Raw genomic sequence first — 22,055 nt, forward strand, 5'->3', positions numbered from 1 at the left:
CTGTTGCAGATGCAAGAATGTGTTGCACTAAAGGGTAATCAAGGCCGTTCTTCTCATTGCCTCCCCTGCATGCCTAATGCTGCAGCAGGACCCACAGAGAGGCATGCAGCAGCTGGTAGCATCATTGGCATTAGGCAAATGAGAAAAACTCAGAGGGCTCCGGTGGCTGGAATCACTCAGCTAGGGGTGGTAGAGCTGAGAAGCACGCGTTGGCTGACTCTGAACTTTATTTTGGAGGTCCTTGGCTTTCTTCCTGTAGACCTCTTTGTCTGGCTTGAGGAGAAAAGGGTTCCTTGTGTGTGAATGCAGCTTTTAAAGATCTCGTCAGAGGCGCTGCTCGTGTGTACCGGAGCCGACTGTTTGTATTGTCTCTGGCTATCTTTCCAGTCAGGCCTTTATCTTTTCTACAGCCAGAGTCACATCTCAGATGGCCTAGCCTGGGACCATCTGACAGCACCAGGCTGTGGGTGTCACCTGAACATGAACCAACTTCTCTCAGGCATACTGAGGCAGGCCTTTTTCAAGTGTGAGACCCCTTTAGGCTGGTGGGTATCTTCAGTAAAATTCTCCACATGGCCTCATGGCTTCTTGGCCTTTCTCACCATCTGCTGACTCTTGAGAAAAGAACAGGAAGAGGTTAGGATGAAATCCAGATACTTGAGGATGGTGTGGAACCTGCTGGGTTAGCTCTGACTCACATTCCCTCTAGACTCACAGAGGTTAGTTCAGTGTCTCTGGAGACTTTGCCAAACAACCTTGAGCTGGAATGGAGCTAGAACTCTTTTGCTCCCACTCCCTATCTGTCTCCATCATTCAGCCTTCCTATGGCCAGACACTTGCATCATCTTGGTTCTTTCCCACAGCTGGTTGGACCAGTCAGCACTTGCGACGCTACGGTCTCTGCCTGACATTACTCAGTGGGCTTAAGGAGCCTCTATCACGTCTTGCCAAGTCTGTGTTCCCATGCAAACCTAGTTACAGATGGCTGTGGGTCAAGGCTTAAGGGTATGGCATTTGGGAGAAAAAGACAAACTGCAGTGAATGAGGAAAGTGGGGCGTTTTAAAAGACCCACCTCAAAATATTTCCTATACACCGCAATGTACGCACCTTATCCTAACGGTCATATAACGCATGCTAAATAAACCACATATACCATGACTTTCTGTATATGATTGCTTTAAAACATCGTTAGTTTCATATCACCATGTGTATCTACTGACTCCGAGTCTCCTTGCCCTCCCTGCTCACTGACCTATGCTGATTCAGCAATTGGCCCCCAGTTGTTTTTAAATTCTTTTTCGTTTCTTTTCTCTCTTTCAGTTTTCCAAAGAAATTAGACCAAAACTTTCTTCTTGAGAAGAAACCAACCTGCTGTTGGCAGAGGGTGAGTGAGCCTTTAAATGTACCATCTATTTTTGTTCATGTCAAAATGGTGTTTGATACCGTGAGTTTCCAAGATCAAGCGTTTGATAACAGGCAGGCTGGGGAAGTCTTCTCAAGCTTGGAGTCAAGATGCTCTTTCTTTCTTCTAATTCGTTTGCCCGGGTCCCTCCTAGAAAATAAGGTTTTTCTCAGAGCTTTTGCTCAGCTGCTTCCTGCTGTCCCCAAGTCCCCTCTCGTGAGCTGCCCTCAAAGCTGTTATATCACTTGTACATTTCGCAGAGAGGTCAGCGGTGAAAGTGTCTTTCCTTCGGCGACTGGCCCATAGAGATAAGGCCATGGGCTAGGGGAGACTGTCTGTCTGGTTCACATGGCTGTGTCTCATGAGTGCCATGAGAAAGAACAATCAGCTATGAGTAGTCCATGGGACCTCCCAGGCTATCTGGGGAAGTCCCTGTGTGCAGATGAGATATCTGGGATCCGGTGGGCTCCGAGAGACCTGTGACATCATAGACACTAGCAGAGCGTACAGCGTGAGAATGGTGTTTGACTCTTAGCTGGTGATCCTGAGGAGAGATGATTGTTTTTACCACACAGCTTATTTCCAAGAGGATAGATTTATTTCTATCATTTAATTTAACTAAAGCACTAATACAGTCATAATGGTCTGCTGTCCTAAAGAATATGCTGAAGTGGTATTGTCTGGCTACGTAGTTGTCATGCAACCAAGCAGGATTGGCAGAGCAGGTGCCTCCAGAAACCATCAGATGTGGTCCTCATTGGTGCTGACATATTTGCTCGGCTCTGCCTAGGAATATGTAAGCAAATGTCTACTCGCCTTCGAGAGGGCAGCAATGACCTAGCAAAGAAAGAAAAAAGCACATAAAAGCAGCTAAGTGAACCAGTGACTTTGTTGGGTTAGGGAAGGTAAGAAAAGGGGTAGATAGAGGAACACAGGTGATTCTGGGAGCAGTGCCACCAAAAAGTCACCCCAGTGTGAGTGACAACACAAAAGCTCCATCCACGGAGCTCCCTGCCCAACTACCTGAAAAGTCTTTCTCACCCAGCAGGATTTTGCTCTTTATCTAATCTGGCAGAGGAGCCTGTGAATCCTGTAAGTTTAGTGAGCTTCCTGTATCACTGACTCTCCCTCCACTTTGAGGGCACCATTTCAACTCAGATGAAATAGCTGCGTAAGTGCATGTCTTCCTTTGTGCCCTTTCCAAACCACCGCTTTTGTAGTGCCGTGTTGTCGCGTGCTGAGACTGGTCGGCACCTCTGTTTTGCAGCTAAGAGCCAGCATGAGGCTGCTGGTTACGTCATATTTACAGTCCGTAAGTAGAGAGAGATGAATACCATTGCTCAGCTCAGTCTCCTTTATATTCAGTCTGGATATAAAGCAGTGCTCCCCATATTCCAAATGGGTCTTCCCTCCTTGGTTAAAACTTTCTGGAGATGTCCTCCTAGATATACTCAGAGGCGTGTCTCCTGCTTGATTCTAAATCATGTCAAGTTGACAATCAATACATACAGAAATGCATATATATGTATGCAAGCATGTGTGTGTATGTATGTGCATATGTATGTATGTATGTATTATGGTGGACACAAAGGTGTGTTGTTCTTTGCAAGATCCAACGATCTTTCTAGAATTAGACTGTTAATTAGACTAAACTTAAAAGACAACTGAGAGGAGAAATGGCGAACTCTGTGTCTACACTGTATTATTCTTTGGGTAAAGAATGATATTGTAGGCAAGGATCTAAGGCCAAAGACAAAACAAACAACACGAGAAAGAGGGACCCCTATAGAAGCAGGATTCCTGGAGCTTATGCAGTACACTTGCAATGACTTGATCCTATGCTGGAATCATCAGTAGTTTGATCTTGACATTCAAGAAAATATCATAAGCCACTTGTTCTTTGTCAATTAGAGGCAAAGTAAGTTCAAATTGAAGCCATGAGAGTTTTGTGGGGGTTGGGGGAATTTTTAACCTAAGAAGAAGCGTGAGGCTGTGGTGTAGCTCAATACCGTAGTGTGTACTGGGCTTCTACCCAACACCAAGCATAACAGTAACAATTCTCCTGACAATACTTAATTCATTTGGGGTACACAACATTTGGAACCTCTTTTCCTCATTGTCCAAGGTGATTCTGCTTGTTTTCTTGCTTACTTCATTTTGTTTTGTTGGGTTTTTTTCCTAAAATAAAACTACCTTTTGAATGAAAAAAAAAAAAACGAAGTAACAATCCAAAGCAGATCAGGGACTGGCCCCACTTGGATTTCCACCTGTGAGACATGAGTGGCCGAGTTCTCTGTCTCTCTGTGTAGAGGGCTGGAGCTCTGGAACGATGCTGCACTCAATTTATAATGGCACTTAACATAGATGGTGTCCCTTTAAGGGAAATCCACTGGAGTGCTCTTGCCAGCACTGAGATCTTATTTGCTAAAGGCCAAATGGCAGTGGCATGTATTGGTTCCATAGCAACATGTCTGTGCAGCCAGAAAAAAAAAATGCTTGCAGCAGCAGCCAGTGTGTCCCAGGCAGAGCCAGTATTGCCGCAATGCCTCCTTCATTTCCCCGCCAATCTCCCTCTGCCTCTTCCCTTCCTGGGGCCTTTGATAATGTGGGGAATCTGCACTTTGTCATCCTTGTTATCTAGCTCTGTTGTTAACACTAGCCTGTGTCCTTATCCAGCCTGGAACTGGGTGAAGAGGAAGGCAGTGCCCATGATCTCACTTTTTAGCAGAGCTGAGCACCTCCCAGCCTTAGTGCTTGAGAGCATGCAATTTGTGCATTGCCTCATCTCTAAGGCAGCATAGTTCTGTCATAAGGACATGGCAAGGCCGGAGATTCCCATATATGACAGTCAACTCCTCCTGGCTGGAAGGTGGGCATTGACAGAGGGACATGCGTGATCCAGAGAGCTCATGTCAGATGCTGTGGACCTGTGTAACAGGAACAGTGAGGCTATACAAAGAAATATGGTACCTCTTCCTCTCCTTACAGAAGGTTCCGCTAGGGGCGCAGATTCTGACTGCAGTTCCATCACTGCTGGGCCCTTGGGAGCTTTTGAATGTCTCGATAGTCTTCATCTTTCACATCTGTTGCAAACACGCTGGTTTAGGCTGATGCTTCTGCTAAACTCTGGAAGCAGCAGGGTCTCATACTACAGCCCAAGCTGGCTTGAGGATTACTGTGTAGCTGTCCTAGTTTCTTTCCCATCGCCATTATAGACGACTCTGACAAAAGGAACCTAAGGAAGGAAGGCTTTATTTGAGCTCGCAGTTCAAAACAGAGTCCCTCCTGCAGGGAAGCCAAGGACTTGTGTGCTTGTAGCAGCTGGTCCCTTTCCATCTGCAATCAGAGAGAACGGTGCACACATGCATGCATTCTGATGGTCCGCTGGCTTCCTTCGCATCATACAGTGCTCCTCAATCTGTGGGTTGACCACTTTGGGAGGTCAAACAACCCTTTCACAGGGGTCGTTTGTCAGATATTTACAATAGGAGTCATAACAGTAGCAAAATTATTGCTACGAAGTAGCAATGAAAATAGTTGTGGTCGGGGTCAGCAGAACATGAGGAATATATTAAAGGGCCTCAGCATTAAGAAGGATGAGAAGCACTGACTTTATACAACCCAGGATCTCCTGCCCCGGGACTAATCCTATCTATAGTCAAGATGCGTCTTCCCACATCAATTAATCAAGACAAAGCCCCACACGAATACCCAAAGGTCTACCAGGTGGTTCTATATTCTACCTAGTTAGCAATGAACACCATTGCAGTAGCGCAGACTGACTTCAAATCTGAGGATGTCCCATGTCAGCCTCCCAAGAGCTAGGGTCACAGGTATGTGCTATTGCCCCTAACCTCTGGAAGCATCTTCAAAGACTTCTGCCATCCATTTGCCACCCACCCTGCGTTTCTTCTTTTGATTACTTTCTTTTTGCAGGATGTCTGGGCATCTTTCTAGACTGAAAGGAAGCCTTTTCATCTTAAAATCAGTACATCTCTTCCTCTCCCACACCCATGGGCTTTCTTTCTAAATTTTTCTAATGCAAGGAGCCTGGTGGGTAGTACTCATCCCATCCCATTTGTTCATGATGACATCATAGTCTCATCCTGTCACCCAAAGATTGTGATGTATGTATGTAACTATATCTGTGTATTCATTTACACTTTTAAAGAAAATATCCATTTTAGAGACTCTTGGTGTATATTTTTAAATGTGGTGATAAAGCCACAAATCAGGAGCATCTAAGGACTTCACTCTTCCCCGTTTCCCATTGTGGAGACTGACCACAAGACTTGTCCTGTGTCTCACACTGGCACAAAGGTAAGCCTTTTTTTCCACCCCGCCCCCCAGCACTCAATGTCACAGCATTTGCCTTTGGGGCCACATTTCTCAGTCTAGCAGTTGTCTTTGGAGCCATTAAATCAGAGATTTGAAGGGGCTTCATTAAAGTGACAGGCTTGATAGATTAGGATAGCGATTCCTAATTTAGTTTTGAGGCCTGTTGGGAAAGGAGATGGTTTTCATGTGAAAACTTTTATCTTGAAAGAGTTAAAGGAGTTTTCTTTCTGAGCTCTGAGTCAATGGAAATAAGACAGGTGGAAGCCAGCATTTTTATGCTGCTAATAACAGTTATAGAGTGGGTGCCACCTGCCTAGTGCCCTGTCCTTACTGTGGTCTTCATATTCATAACGGGAACCATTTTCAGTCAGCAGAGCACTATCCGTGGAAAGAAGAAAGAGGTCAAAGTTTGCATTGATTGCCCCCTACCCAGTGGTATCTGCTTTCCATCCAGGGGAGGCTGGGGCCACATTTGCTTCCAGCCTCAGCCAGGTACTCACTCCCCACCCTTGGAGAAGAAAAAGGCAGAGTGAAGGGCCAGGGAAATGTATAAGATGGGTGGGGATGGGGTGCTACGGCTCTGTGAACATTTTAGCCTCTACCTCCCAATCAATCAAGGCAGACCAGCTCGTGCTCCCTGCCTGTGCGAGCCTACCCCCTTCACCCAGTCTCATAGTTCCTGTGTTTGCTGTGTTTGTCTCCTCTGCTCAGGAACCACAAACACCTTGTCAGTCTCGTCTACCGCATCTCAGTATTCGAAACCATGGCAGGTATACAGCAGCCTGTTGGTCTGTACAATGCTTAGCCCTGAATTTGGAGAGAAATGAAGGGAAAGGAGGGAAGAGAGTTGGAGGGCGAAGAGACGAACTCTGAAAGTCACAGCCAAGGTCACAGCCTTTGCGACACCTTAGACTAGTTGAAGAGGCAAGGCATGATTACAGGTAATATTAAAGGCATGAAAAGGAATAAAAGGCAGTCGATTGCAGAAGTGTCACTAGGTGTTATGCGCAGATTCATTGCCAAACGCATGATAATAGAGCGAATGGAAGCTATTGTATTAGCCAGGAAAGGATACAGTTTTGTGTCAAACAGTCAATCCTAAGCTCCTGGTGGCTTCACAAAGCAGCGGTTCATTCCTCGCTCATATCAATGTCACGTGAGTGGTGTCGCTCCTGGGTGATTGTCCTCTGGGCATTGCAGATATTTCTTCTGATCATCTACAGGCCTTCTACCAGAAAGGGACCAAAACTGGAGACTTGTTTACACAATTCAAAGGCTGAGCATGGAAGGTTCGCTCATCATCTGCTGAGCATTGAATCTCTATTTTGAGATATCTCACTGTGTCCCAGGCCAGTCCTCTGGGACAGGAGGTACTCAAGAAATATGTGTAGGGTGACAGAATGGATGAACATAGGAGTGAATTGACACTCGCTTCTGGAAGAATCATAGCAATTGTGGGCTCGGTAAAATGAGGCCTGGCTCAAAGATACTTAGTAAAGTTAAAAGTACTAATATAAATTACATGGCTAATATTGGTTAATCAGCCACGGTGACTCGCTCATCATAAGGACACGGGCAAATTAAACCCAAGTTAATTTGGGGTTTAAAATTAAAGTCCTTGATAAAAGACTAGCCCTTGGCACTCCATCCTTGGTCACATCAATGTCTAGATAGTCCAAGGCTCAACTCCTTATGATATGTGTTCCCAGCTTCTCTTTAGAAGGAGCCTTGCACCTTCTGAATGAGGCGGAACTCATCCTCATTTCAGAAACTTAATTCAGTGAGGTTAAGTTGTCCAGAATGTTGTCATGGTTCCATTCACACTGCACCACCTCTGCCACCATCAGGTCATCTGACACATGTGCATGCATCCTGGGGACCTTCAGTTCTTTTGGGGAGACCTTATGAGGGGGCCCACGCTTGTGCAGAGAAATGCTTGAGTCATCATGGAAAGCAAAGAGTTCTTGGGGAGAAAGAAAAACAGTGCATTGCACGCAGCGGACCTGGAGGCTCTGCTTCCTTCTCTGATATCTGCCTCTGTACATGTATTCATCTGGCCCTATGTAATATCTTCATTAAAACAACATCAATGAACGGGTTTAGGAGATGGATCAGTGGTTAAGGTGCTTGATGTGCCAACACAAAGTCCAGAGCACAGAGCCCCAGAACCCGTGTGACTGTCACGTGGGTATAACAGTTCATCTATAATTTTAGTGCTCAGAAGGCTGAACAAGCTGGCAAAGTATACTAGCTTTATTTACGAGCTCAATAAAGTGGTGAGTGATCAAGGAGAACCACTAATATCAGCCTCCACATACACGCACACTAGTACACCCATACACATGCATACCCATGTGAATATATGTGTACATGCTATCACACAACACACAAATATATGAGAAAAAAGTGATAAACCAGAGAGCTATTCCCTCAAATTCTATGAGCTGCTCTATCAATTATTTTATGTATGTATGTAATAGTATGTAATCGTTGATGTGTGTATCATAGTGTTGTTTTATCTTCTTCTTGTTGTTGTTAGACTGTATTTATAACAATGTCACTTGTAGTTGAGGCACTCTAGAAGAACCTGAAGACACCCTTGCACTGAGGCAGGATTCATCCTTAGTCTTTCCATTTACCCCTTCCTTCTAAACTTTCCAAGGGTTAGGGTCAAACTCTATCATCTGTCTATCTATCTATCTATCTATCTATCTATCTATCTATCTATCTATCACATATCTATCGATCATCTATCTATTGTCTATCTATCTTTCTTTCTATCTGTGTGTGTCTGTGTAATGTGTGCGCATGTGCATCTAATGTGTACATCTACACCTGTGTGGAAGACCAAAGGTCTAAGTCAGTGTCTTCTTCAATTGCTCTCTACCTCATTTTGCAGGGGGAACAAGATATCTTGCCCAGCCTGGAACTCACTGATTTGGTTAGACTGGGATGACCAAAAAGCCCCATCATTTTCCTGTCCCCACGTTCCCAGAACTGGGGTTACAGATTCATACCACGGGTAATGAGGATCTAGAACCCAGTCCTCATGCTTAAATAGCAAGTTCTTTACCAGCTGGGCCATTTTCATCTAGTCCCTGGACTCTAGGGCCTAGAGCCAGATTTTAAGCCAGCAACAGAATTGTCTAAAGTCCCAGCTCCATTCTGGTCTTCTAGTGGTGATAGGATAGCTTGAATACGAGTAAGGAATTAAAACCCCAAATGAAGTTGCTGAGTCCATACACTGGTGGGAGGGCCCTCTGGCCACCACTAGGAGATCTGACCTACCCTAGGGCCTCTAATCAGCTGTGACCTCCCCATGGCTCTGTGGAGTGACTGACAATGTCTTGCTAGCTGGTGAAACCTTACAAGCCAGCAATGCTTTTCCCTGTTAGTTAGCAGTCATTTGGGCCTGACAAGTTGGAGCCAGTTCTGATCAGGCAGAAAGGAGAAAAAAAATGATATTATTTGGTGGGCAAGAAGAAGAATGGATACATTCTCAATTTTCTCTCGGAAGCTGAGTAATTATGTCACTTTTATAGATACCTCTTCCTTGTGGCTAAAGACAGTCTAATCAGAGAGGCCAACGTTGTACCTGTCACCAATACAAGGCATCAAGGAGTCGGAGGAAATGCCTGAGTTCCCTGGGATCCTAAGTGTGTGCATCCCCAAAGTTGCTTTGCCCTGGATACAGGAGAGAGTGTGAGCAAAAGGTCTGGAAAGAGCCCTTCTTACAGGCTCTCTTCCCTCTCTCTTCATGGGGTCTGAAGGAGGTGTCTCAGAACACTTGGAAGAGAGGATGGCTGTGAGGTCTTTGTCTCCTGCCCTCTAACACCCTTGGTGCCCTTGTTGGTCAGCCCTCCCTACTCACTCTGTCTGCTGCTATTCATGAAGGCTCTGTTCTTCACAAACAGCAAAGTGTGCACCCTTCTTAATGTGGAAGACAAATGGTATTGTTGGTCATTTCCGTCCTTCCCGCATACCCGTAAAACCACTTGACGTGTGTGTGTGTGTGTGTGTGTGTGTGTGTGTGTGTGTGTGTATGTGTAAAATTCCTTTGAAACAACAAGATGTTCAGCGGCCTCATTCCGGAAGAGGAGGTGTATATTTGAAGAGACAGCCGAAACTATTTATGGATTGTTGTGTATTGTGTGGAAGGGAAGAGGCGGAAGTCAGCTTTTATGTTCTCTTCCTCTCTCCCTATAGGTTCTTGCTAGTACTAGAGATGTTAAACATTTCGACTCTCAAGTAACAGCCATACCCATTTGATGTACTCTGCCTAGAAAGGAAAGCTGGAATAGGCTTTGGCATAAACTAACCAAAGAACCACGGGGTTTTGATCACTTCCCATTAGCGTAGACACGCATCTCTGTCCTGACGTATTTCGCTGGAGGGAACATCCCCTGTTTAATATGACTAAACATGTTACTGTGTGTTTCACATGTCTTCTCAACTCCAGAGCTGAAGGAGTCACGTGTGAAGGAATTCTGCATGCCCCAAATGTTTCCCCAGCCATTGCCCAAACATCAGAGAACCTATTCCAAAAAGAGAACCCCAGTAGATATTTCCCTTCGAAAGCCTTTGGCTTCAACAATGAGTCCCAGGGTCTGCTCACCCACATTTTTCTAGGTGATCCTGGGTTAAAAGAAACTTGAATGCAAAAAGTCCACGTCACCACAGCCACGCACAAATTCCTAGAGGGTGCAATGTGTCCGGCTCTGGTCAGAGGGTAAGGGTGGCAGACACAGTTTAACGCCATCTGCACTGTCTTTAAAGTATAGTAGGCTGCTTCTGACTCTGCCTCCTGCCCAGGAAGCAGGGGGTATGAACTGCGGCTTATTGCTCTCGGCTGGTCTCGGCAAAAATCATCAAAGAGAATTTCCTAAGTGTTTAGAACCTGGAAACACCAGTTCCGTTTGTTTTTTTTTTTCACTTAGCATTTGAAAAATTGGTGTGCCTACGATGTTGCCTTGGAGGTGTAGGGTCCTGGTTCGGAGAGTGCTGGAAACAGCACGATGGCTTTGCTTTGAATTTGAAATGCATTACTTTCTTTGAATGAAGGTGTGATCTAAGACGTGTCTATTTTCACATCTATTTATGTGGTTTAGAGTAAATTCTGTAGCTCCAAGTCATGGGAACAAATGGGATGTTTTCTGGCAGCTATATACAGACCCCTCAGACATGATGCTTTATGGGAAAGGGGACATTTGGCTTTGAAGATCCCCACGGTGAGGCGAAGATGAGGGCAGCCAACTTGGCCCCTGGCTACCTAAGGATATCCTACCTCATTATTAAACTCTGGAAAGCCTGCAAAGATTAAGAATCTAGGTAAGGGAAAATGCGTGGGCGGGGTGGGATCAGAGCCCGGCCATTATCTGCTAAAGTACAGAAGGAGCCAAGCTACCTGACAAGTCACCTGGTTGCTAAGGCAACCACTAAAGGAGTGTTGTGACTCCGAACTGAGCATCAGTCTCTTCGTCAGCCCTAAATCTTGTTCTTAGTTCTTCTCAACCTAGTTCTTATTTCTCCTGCTTCCTGAGGGGAAACACCCTTTATACGCCGGAGGCCCTGTCTATTTGAATAGAGACCTCTAGCAGGTGAGCTGGAGGAGGCTGCAGAACCTTCATTTGGTTTTGTTTCTAGCTTGGTGCTCAGGGAGGAAAAAGGGTGAAGGCTGTAATGTCTGAAGGATCAGAATTGAGCGTGCTGAAGGATTATTCTATATCAACACCTGGTCCTGCAGATACCACGGTATGAGGTTTCCCCCTGAAATATCGGCTGTATTAAAACCCAAAGGAGTGTGTGATTTAGGTGTGAGTCTCTAGCCTGGCTATGAAAGGGTGCGAACACGGGGTGGCTGCCCTTTACACTCACATGCCTGGTGTCTTCTGTTTGCAAAAGGGAGGTCAAGATCGTCTTAGTCACAAGTTAATGACCTCTAGTGGCCAGCTCTCGAGTGTGCCCTTGGAGGACTTTTAGGCTTCTCCATGTTGCCTTTATTTACACAGCTGCTTTACAGAGGAGCATGTGTCGTATTGGGTCCATGTTGCCAGCTCAGCCTGTGAAGTGTGTGTTGTATGTGCATGGGGGCTTCAGCTGGAGCCCTGAGACTTCTGTAGACTGTGACAGTGTGGGTGTGCACGTTGGTAATCCCAGCAGTGGTGGGCAGAGACCAGTAGACCCCTGGAGCTTGACAGTCAGCCAGCCTAAGCTCCAGGCTAGAAAGAGATTGTCTTTCAGAAAACAAGGTAGATAGGTCTAGAGAGATGGCCCAGCAATTAAGAGCCCATTCTGTTCTCACAGAGGAACTTGGACCAGCCTTGGGCAGCTCACAGTCACCTTTAACTGCAGCTTCAGGGGATCTGATGCCCTCCCTGGCCTCCCCTGGCACTTGCACCCATGAACATATACTCTCATACAGACACACACATACACAGGTGTACACATACAAAGTGGGACTTAAACTTCCTAATCACATATATGTGTTTGAAACCATACATATCCTTTTTAGAAACACCCCTTCATTCTACTTTCATATGAAGCAATGTAATTGTGGCCCTTAGCTACAAAGCGATCCCTTTTTCAACCTTTGAACCATTTTGAGGGTCATCCCAACCCCATTCCAGAGCATATCAGCGTGATGCCCATCTGAACAGCTGGAGGTAGCATGTATTTTGAGTTGATGTTTGATGCTATTAAAAAAACTTTTCCCCAAGCCACAAGTGCCCACTTCTTCGTTTACCCCTGAAATGTGTTGCTGCCTCTCACAATTAGCATAGGCACAAGTTCCATCCAGGAGACATGGTCAGTGAGGGGTTCACTCCATAACATTAGACTAAACTGTGCCTACACTGAGCATGGTTTTATTTATCGTGCATCTTAACCAGTGACTTTTGAAAGCACTCTGTAAAGATACCTGTTTTATTTATAGTGACGTCAAGTACTTGTGATTGTGAGAGTCATACTCTCAGAAATAATTACTAGGTAAACTTATTTTCTTTCTTTAATAAAAACAAGCAGTACAGCCAGGTAACTTTTTTAAATATATGAGACCTAAGGGAGACGGTTTCCATAAACAGTATTATGCTGGTCAAAACGGAACGCTTACGAGAACAAGACATCACATGATAGTCTTTACAAGATCTTAAAACATTAAGGAGATGAAGGTTTTATGGTGGTTGCAAGTGGGAAATAAAAACCTTCTGCTACCCTATCTCCGACTGAGATGTATATTAGCAAATGACCTTGTCTTGGGAGAGGAAACAGGGGCCTCGATGCAGTAAAGTCCTTCAACAATGAGAATAACAAGCCAATTCTCCTGGATGGTTGAGAATTAGGTAAAAGAAAGTATGACAGATTCCCCCACTCTGCCACGATGTTAACAGCTTCTGAGTCCTATCAGGCTCCCTAAACCGAGGTTCTTCGAGGAGCCTCCACAGAAACAAATGAAGATAATGCCCATCTCACGACTTTGACCTGGGAATCCCAAAGTGATTTACCCACACGAACTGATCAATTCTCCTAACACTTCTGGAAATGACATTAATATCTTTGAACTCATCACATAAGTGGAGCCTGTGTTTTCCAGGGAATTCAAATGTCTTGACTGTGATTGAATGAGGAGTGAAGAGACGAGTTAAAGCAGAGATTGTCTTTTTTCTGAAATACGGTGTGGTGCCTGGATCTACACGCGATCTGAGGACTGTGAAGGAGGGAGGTGAGAGGGTCCCTTGGCTTTGCTTATGCAAGCATATTAAATAGGATCCCACCAGAGACAGATCATTAGACCTCCCTCATGTGACTCTCCTCTAAAGTGCTCCCTTTGATTTAGTGTGTAATAAGACAATGAGCTTGAAGTCAGGCTGTCTGCTTTGTGTCAGCCAGGCGAGGAGTCGCAGCTTATGGTTTTGCAGAGAACAAGCTCTCACCAATGGCCCAATCTCTGAGGCTGCCCTAGGAATGGTTCTCACTTTGGGGGACTTCCAGTGAATGATTTCCCATTCCCGTGTAACTCCGTCTCTAGTAAACCACATGCCAAGATTCTCTACAAGTTCAGCGCTGAAACCAGAGTGCACTTGGCCTGGGTCTCTCCTGGATGAACGGGTGCCGGGTGGAGAGAAAAGAGACACTGCAGAAAGTGAACTGTGTCTTGTGGGAGGAAAGGGGACACTGGGCTATTTATTGTAGCATTGTTCGCCATTCCTTGGGTTTGCGGATACAGGGGTTTTTACAACTCATTTGGTCTGGCATGTGAAGCAATGCAAATATCAGCTGTGTATTTAAGAGATGGATGGGGGCTGAGGAAATGGCTTCTAAATAAGAGCTTGCTCCATAGGCATGAGGACTGTTTGCTCCTGTAGACCTGGTGTATAAAGAAACTAGGTGTTGTGATATATGCTTAGAATCCCAGCCCCAGGGAGGCAAAGTCAGGTTGGTTCCTAGTACTCACTGACCGGCCAGCCTAGCCTACTTGGCAAATTCTGACCAATAGAGAGACCCTATCTTAGAATAAGCAAATTGGTTGGGACCAGAGGAGCAGCACCCATCCAAATTTTTCTCTTACCTCTAAACTTAAACACACACACACACACACACACACACACACACACACACACACACTACGTACCTGCACATCTGTCAACACACACATACACACATAAACAAGATAAATGGGGCTGGCATATACACCGCTCAGGAGTAGAGTGCTTACTAGACATGCATATGGTCATGGGTCAATCCCCAACACTGCAAAATAACGATAATAAAAGGTAAACAAGCAAACCCACCACACTTGAGTTCTCCATATCCTTTATCATGGCAACCTTAACTGGCTTGATTTACACAGGAGTCCCCTTAAGCATGCTATTGAACAGGAACATCCTAATCATACCCGCAAGTCACGCCCAGTGCAGTATTTCAGGAAATTAATACTGAGGAATTATCAGCTGGAGTGGGTTTGTTTTTTCACTTGTCGGGACAAAGACTGCTTTTTCAGAAAGTCTGGCTTGTGTTCATGCTAATCAACCCTCTTCTTTATCGCAAGCGGATTATCTCATTGCTGCCTTTCACGTTCTCTCTTACTAGGCTGCCCGGGTGCTTAACCTCCTAAGTACTCTCTATATGCTTTCTTTCCTATATTAACTGTTTAAGGTTTGGATTAACATCCTGACATAATAGCAAATGTGCAAAAATTAGTACGGGTGCCAAACCTCTCTGCCCAAAGCCCCACCCATAGGTATCTAAAAACAAATGTGGTATATCGGGTTACCTGGTTAATCCAGGTTAGTCAGAAAGCCTGGCATTTGGGCTACAGACATGGTGCTTCTTACAGGCAAGGGAGGAGTGGTTTTTGCCTACATGTGCACAGCTGAGGGGCAGAAGTTTATTTTAATTTATTTACTTTGTCTATTTGAGACAGGATCTCATGTAGCCTAAGTTGGCCTTGAATTCCCTATATAACTGGGGATGATCTTGAATTTCTGATGATCTTGCCTTCATCTCCAAGTGCTGGGGGTACAGACTTGTGCTACCCTCCCAGTTTCAGTTTTGTGTGTGTGTTTGTGTGTATGTGTTGCTCAGGTGAACAATGATGGGGATTGATCCAGGGTTTTACGCATGCTAGGCAAGTGTTCTACCAACTAAGCTACATCCTCAACACCCAAGCTTTCAGTGGAGTCTGGCTAAACGTGGCCCCTTCTTCAGTGGCCCAGGTTTCCTTCGGGGGTCACATGCTGCTGTGAGTTAGAAAGTGATTATCTCAGCTGGAAGACAGAGGTAGAAAGGAAGTCAGGGAAGATGAATCTGAATCACTGAAGACAGGGGGAAGTACGCTCTCCTGGTCTATAGGACATAACGAGTTGGTCCAGGAAGGAACAGGCTGGTTTGATATTGCTTTTTTTTACTGCTATGCAATTTTGAATGTGGGTAGCAGTAGAGAAATTTGGGGGAACAGTTTCTATTACACCTAGTACTGATGTCCAGGTGACCTGCTTCCTTCTGCCTGTGTCTTTCCCTCTGCCAGAACAATTTGCTGGCCTTTTCAGGTCATTTTCCTTCTTTGTTTTATGTCTACATAAGATTAAAGACACAATCATTGTGAGCAAACGTAAGAACTATATGACAGCCTTCCTTGATTTCTGGGGCCACCAATCATGATAAGATTGACTGGAATTTTAATGATCAGTTTCCTAACATGGAGGTGGGCATTACTCCTCTTCTGTATGTTTGTCATATGTAAAAGGAATCCTAGTTTCCACGGTGCTAAAATGAGCGAATCATGTGACCTAGTAAACAAGCTATATGCGCTGTCTAAGTAGCAGTGGCATGCCTTTTCCTGGAAAAACATGAATAAATGAGTGTGTGTCTGTGCACTCCAGAGGGGTCACAGTGAGCAGTGAATGACCAAAGATGCACTTTTGCTCAAGTCCAGCTCAGTGAGCCAGTGAGTCCATTGGTGTGACTCCGAGAACAAGAATGACTCCAGCCAACCCCAGCGTAAGAAATGACTCCTCAGGGCCATATCACTTACGTCCCCGCACAATCTGCAGACAGATTCAGCAGGGTCTTCTCTCAAGCTTATTTCTGCTCATGAGACCCCACTGAGGAGACCACATATGTCTCCTACGTTTCCCAAAGTCCTAGATCTTCTAAGCTGGCCTTCTCCCTCGGGGAGGGAGTGTTTCATCTGGAAGGAAACAGCCACATTCCGAGACCGTTTCACACAGGTTTTGCTACTTAAAAGGCAATGCTTTCTGGGAGGCCCAAGAATTCTCAGGGGTCAAGGCTTGATCTCTTGATAATCCACAGGACCAGTGATCAGTGAGGATTTAGGAAAACAACACAGAAAACTCACTCTGCGTAACCCAAACTTCTAGCTAATCACGAAGCTGGAGTAGGCAAGTTTCATTAACCACACATTTCAACCACAGTTGCCATGTTTCTCAATAAAGGATGTGCGAAGTGTGGGTGAGAGACACAATATGTACACCGAGCGGGACCAGAGAAAAGCAAATGTCTGGTCACCACGCATTCTGATTCTTATTGGGAATACCTTTAGACATGTTTGTATGTTCAAGAGTTGCGGTTTTGCCAAGTGGAAAGTTCTGGACTAGATGCTGTTGATGGTTGTACAGCACTGTGAGCTGTGCACTTCAACTGGTTGTGATGAGGCTGGAGGAGATGGCTCAGTCGATAAAATGCTTGTCACACAAGCAGGAGGACCCGAGTTTGGTTCCTGGCACCCACATAAAAAGTCAGGCACATTGGCATCCTCTTGGAACCCCAGTGCTGGAGAGACGGTTGGGCCAGCCAGCCTGGCCACATCAACAAGCCCCAGTCAACTTCTGGGGAAGGAAAGTGGATCAGTTGATATGTGCTTGCCATACAAGCTTGAGGGCCTGAGATGGATCTCTAGCACCCACATGAGATGTTAGACAGGGTGATATGTGTACCTGTGTCCTAGAGAGGGTGATATGTGTACCTGTGTCCTAGACAGGGTGATAAGTGTACCTGTGTCCTAGACAGGGTGATAAGTGTACCTGTGTCCTAGACAGGGTGATACGTGTACCTGTAATCCTACACAGGGTGATACGTGTACCTGTAATCCCAGACAGCGTGATATGTGTACCTGCAATCCTAGCCTTGGAGAGTTAGAAAAAGGAGCATCCCTGAGCCTGCTGACCAGACAGCCTAGCTAAAAGGGTGAATCCCAAGTTCTGTGAAAGACTGTCTCAAAAACCAAGGTGGAGCACAGATATAGGGAGACACTTGACATTTGCTCTCTGGCCTCCTCATGCTTGCACACACATGTAGATATGTACTATACACACACATACAAAATCAGTGGGATCAATGTTCTATGTTCAAAGTAATGGCTACATTTCATCTCACAGTACTTTGCACAGTAGGTCTTCATAGAAATATGTTGTTGTATTATAGGAATATGATTATGGATATTTAGCAAAAATTTATCAAAAGGGTTAGTTTCAATATGATATTGCCTTACCTCAAAAAGAAGTACTCAGTATATAAACTATATGATTTACTTCAGTCTCTCTATTTATTTTTTTTCTTACTTAAAACAGGACTAAAATAGCTTCTTCCTGGCATTCCTGTCCACTTTCGGTCATGTCAGATTTCATAAGGTGCTGTCTTGGGCTTTGCTGACAATTCCCAACTCTCTATCAGCTCTACATGCACTATTGAAACTTTGAGGAAAATAACAGTTAATTGTACTTTTTAAATGTTTCAGATGATATTCTGGTCAAGTTTTGTTTCTGTGTGGCCCATAGCCAGAACCCTACTGTTTTCCAATTTGTTTAAGTGTAGCAGCTTAGACAGCATATGTACATGTTCTGTTGAAGATAAAGGATAGCGCTATTTTTAGCCTATTACAAAGAAAACCACATTTTTCTCTTAAATGTCTCGATATAAAGTAATTTGAACACGATTTCAGTACAAATCATGTTCATGAGATTGGCTGTCAAGTGTGGTTTTTAAAGTAGTACTCTTGAGGAACCAATGAGACTTTGCAAAGTTAGATACATTCTGAGCCTATAATGGTTGAAGATGTCAATTTTTAAACATCACTTTAGGAAGTAGTTAACTTAAAAGTACAGCAATTCTGAGTGTACAGAGAATGATTTTGAAGAGGAGAGTCTTGATTCACTAGGGGCAAAGAAGTTGACAGATCCCCTCCCATTAAGAGACAAACAGGAACAACTCCCACGTGTGAAAACTTTTTCCCTTCAACCAACTTCTGATACTGGCCTAAGTGAACCTCCAGCAAACCTTCCCTCCTTGCTGGCTGCTAAGTCTGATACATAGAAATTCATCCAGTTACCTTATTCGGTGAATCATAAACACGAGTCATTCACATTCCTCCACTCCATCACGGCGCCCACTTCATCATACATATCCGCTGAAACACCCCCAACTCCACTCCATCACATCCCTCCATTCCATGTCTGAAGGAAGATGCTGAACCTCTTAAAGGACAGAGATGTCATTTCCCTCAGTTCAGGGTAGTCCATTTGTGTGTGCACACACATGTATGAACACCTACATATTTGTTGACTCTCACCAGTTTGAGAGAAGAGGACTGGGTGACTTGACTCCATTCACAGGCCTAATGCCATTGTTGATAAGTTGAGCCAATTTTAGCTTTAGTATTGGATAAACATTTGGTAACAGGCCTCCTGCTTTGAAGAATAAGATGCTATAATGTGGGAGCTGTGCCTTACTTTATTCTAGAACCCATGCCTTTAAGGGCTAGGCATTTTTTTTTTTTTTAGTTTTTTGAGACAGGGTTTCTCTATAGCTTTGGAGCCTGTCCTGGAACTTGCTCTGTAGACCAGGCTGGCCTTGAACCTACAGAGATTCTTCTGTCTCTACCTTCTGAGTGCTGGGATTAAAGGCGTGCGCCACCACCGCCCGGCTAGAGCTAGGCTAGGCATTTTTGCCTTGTATCTTTTAGTCTTGCCATTTCCCAATCATTAGGCTTTGTAACAATATATGAGCATTGGAGTGACTCATAAGTGCAGTGATGGCTTCCTTGGTGTTTTCTATTTTTATATCATGATAAGGATTTCATGACCCACTGTTCTAGTTTTATCATATATCAGGAGGAGTTCCCCCTTCCTCTATATCTCTAAAAGCCCTGTTATGTTATGGGAGTGGTACTATGTTTTTTCTGAATTCAGATATTCCCTTGAAGCCCAGTGCTAGACATGAGTAGTGAGCCTTCAGTTACAGTGAGCCCTATGATAATAAGGGAAATGACAGACACTGTGCAGGACCTCCTGCTAGACCGGATGGTCCTAGGTTCTGTGCATTAACTGGATTTACGGTATTTTTCCGTTCTCAATGGGTTTGTCAGGATGTAGCACCATGGTAAACAGAAGAGCTTCTTAATACGCCCAGCCCCTTTTCACAGTGTAGATGCTGGGTTTGTGATGTGACCTTGCTATTCTCTTCACAAACTTGGTGGCGAATTGTCTGACCACACATGGAAGGATTGTATGTGTGTCTATTACGTGGTGCATTTGGGTTACATGGCCATCTGGGCTGTTGCTCACTCTGTCTCATTTTTTTTCCTCATCTGCTACAGGAAAATAGTAAGCAACTTTCGCAAGGTTTGGGGCAAATTGAATAAGTGATAGAGTAACTTCAAGTTTTGTGAGTTTTCCAAAACAAAACTTACAGAGACAAAGGTGTTTCCATCTGTAGATGGTGTCCAACAAAGATGGCGTCTTTGACCATCTAAGTGGTGGTTGGTGACATGAAAGGGCTTACCTTTGAGAGAAGCAGCAAGCTCTCATGACTTACTTCTCTGGGTTGTGATTTTCCACCTTGCTGCATATTAGAGCCCCCACCCAAAGCTTTTTCAAAATCCCACGGCGTGGCTGGTACCATTTTCTCATCCTTTCCAGGAAACTACAACATGCAGCCAGGGTTGTGTACTGATGCTGAGTGTGGATGAAACCTGAAATTCTGCAGGCTAAACTTTACTTTTCTTAAACAGAGGCTTAGGCATCATGCCCAATTTATTTTATTCCTCTTTCTCATACATGATTTTATATGAATATGATCACTGAGTTTTCTTTTGAGAGCCAGATTTAATGGGCATGAATGATAAATTTGTGCAAGTCGCAAGATGTCTAAGGAAGGGGGAGTTTACTAAAGGGGCATGAAGTACAAAACCAAGGGGACTTAAAGACTAGGAAACAAAGCTAGTTCAGACTACATCTTAGTCTTGGAATATCAGTCCTTGCAAATGAACCACCCAAGTGCTTGTTAGCTGCTCCAAAAGCTCATAACTGGAGGGTCATGGTTCCAGAAAATTTGAGGCCAGAGCTTCAAAATGTGAGATGGTAAAAATAAGATTTATATGCTCATCATAGGCTAAACTTGAGTTAATTAAGGAAAATTTGCTATACATATACATGTGTGTTTGTGTGACTGTGTATATAAATATATCCATGTTTGTATATGTGTGTGTACATGCACACACAAAAATTATCCTCAGGAGTCAGGACTGTAATCGCTCTCCACTCAAAACTGCTCTTACTTCTTCTCAAACAATGGAGCTGAAACACTTGGGAAAGACACATGGTATACATGCAAAAGGGAATTAGAGCCTTCATTCATGCCGTGTACCAAAAGTCCAAAGTAGATCAATGATGTAAATGTAAGAGCTCAGACTGCAGAGACCATTACAAGGAGCATGGAGGGAATTTGGGAGCTTGGATTTGGCATTAGAATTTTAAGATGCTTTGTGCAAGAAACAGAAGTAGAAATAGATTGTACTTCATTGAAATAAATTCAAAGGGCAAAGTCAAAAGACAACTCACAGACTGGAAGAAATATGTATGAAGCACTTGCTTGATAAAAGTCAAGTTTGTAGAATCTATAGAAAACTCCTACAACTTGGAAATTAATTAGTAAATAAGCCAATGTTTGAAAAATGTATAAAAGGATTCAATAAACATCTTTTTTTAAAAAAGATACAGAAATGGTCCAGAAATACATGAAAAGCCACTGGGTATCTTTAGTATTCGGGGAAGTGAAAAATCAAACCAAAGTTCACACTCAGTAGGGTGGTGATAGTAAGAAAAACAATAAGAAGCAAGGATATAGACCAATGGGAATCTTGAATGTCTTAAGTGCCTCACGTAGGACAGTTTTGCTTTAAACTTGCTAGGTAGCTGAAGATGATCTTGAACGTCTGATCTCCTAGGCTACCTGCCAAGTGCTGATTACAGGTATATGCCAACCCAGGGCCTTGTGCGTGCTAGGCAAACACCCCACTAACTGAGCTAACATGCTCAGTATCCTCAAATCTTCAACCTTGATAGTAAATTCAGTTATCAATAGCCAGGCTGGGTAACAGTTTTCAAGTTCCTTAAATAGCTAAATATATAACTACCGATGTGACCCAGATTTGCAAAACTATTCATCCTGGTCTTGGCTTCCTTGCATGCATCACTCCACGTTCTACCAGCAGCCTAGAACATTCCATGTGTGTCAACTTGGGTGCCTCTTGGTGTCTTTTTAATTGAAATTATATGTTGGGAGTCCCACGTGGCCTTTACACCAGGCTAGCTCACGCAGATCACCAAATGTTAATTCTCAGGCACAGATGCAGGAACTTACATGCTACTTCCCGGCAGACCCACGAGATTCCTGCAAAAACCAAACAGTGGGAAAGTCACAAGTACAGAAATGTGGCTGGACTGGAAGGGCTTTAGGTTGTTACTATCAGAACTTCAGTGCTTTGAAATGGGGGGCACAGAGTCTCAGTTCTGATCGCTCTGA

General features: G+C 44.3%; 1 protein-coding gene across 2 annotated transcripts in view; it reads left to right on the forward strand.

Moving 5' to 3' along the window:
- Window positions 1-22,055, forward strand: part of Atxn1 (ataxin 1) — a 382,307-nt gene that overhangs the window by 208,515 nt on the left and 151,737 nt on the right. For both annotated transcript variants that reach the window (XM_075969766.1, XM_075969767.1), the window contains exon 5: window positions 1,322-1,385. The gene's annotated coding sequence lies outside the window, so the exon portion shown is untranslated. The remainder of the gene's footprint in view (window positions 1-1,321; window positions 1,386-22,055) is intronic.

The sequence above is a fragment of the Microtus pennsylvanicus genome, chromosome 4 (assembly GCF_037038515.1).
Source record: "Microtus pennsylvanicus isolate mMicPen1 chromosome 4, mMicPen1.hap1, whole genome shotgun sequence".
In the NCBI taxonomy this organism is placed as follows: domain Eukaryota; kingdom Metazoa; phylum Chordata; class Mammalia; order Rodentia; family Cricetidae; genus Microtus; species Microtus pennsylvanicus.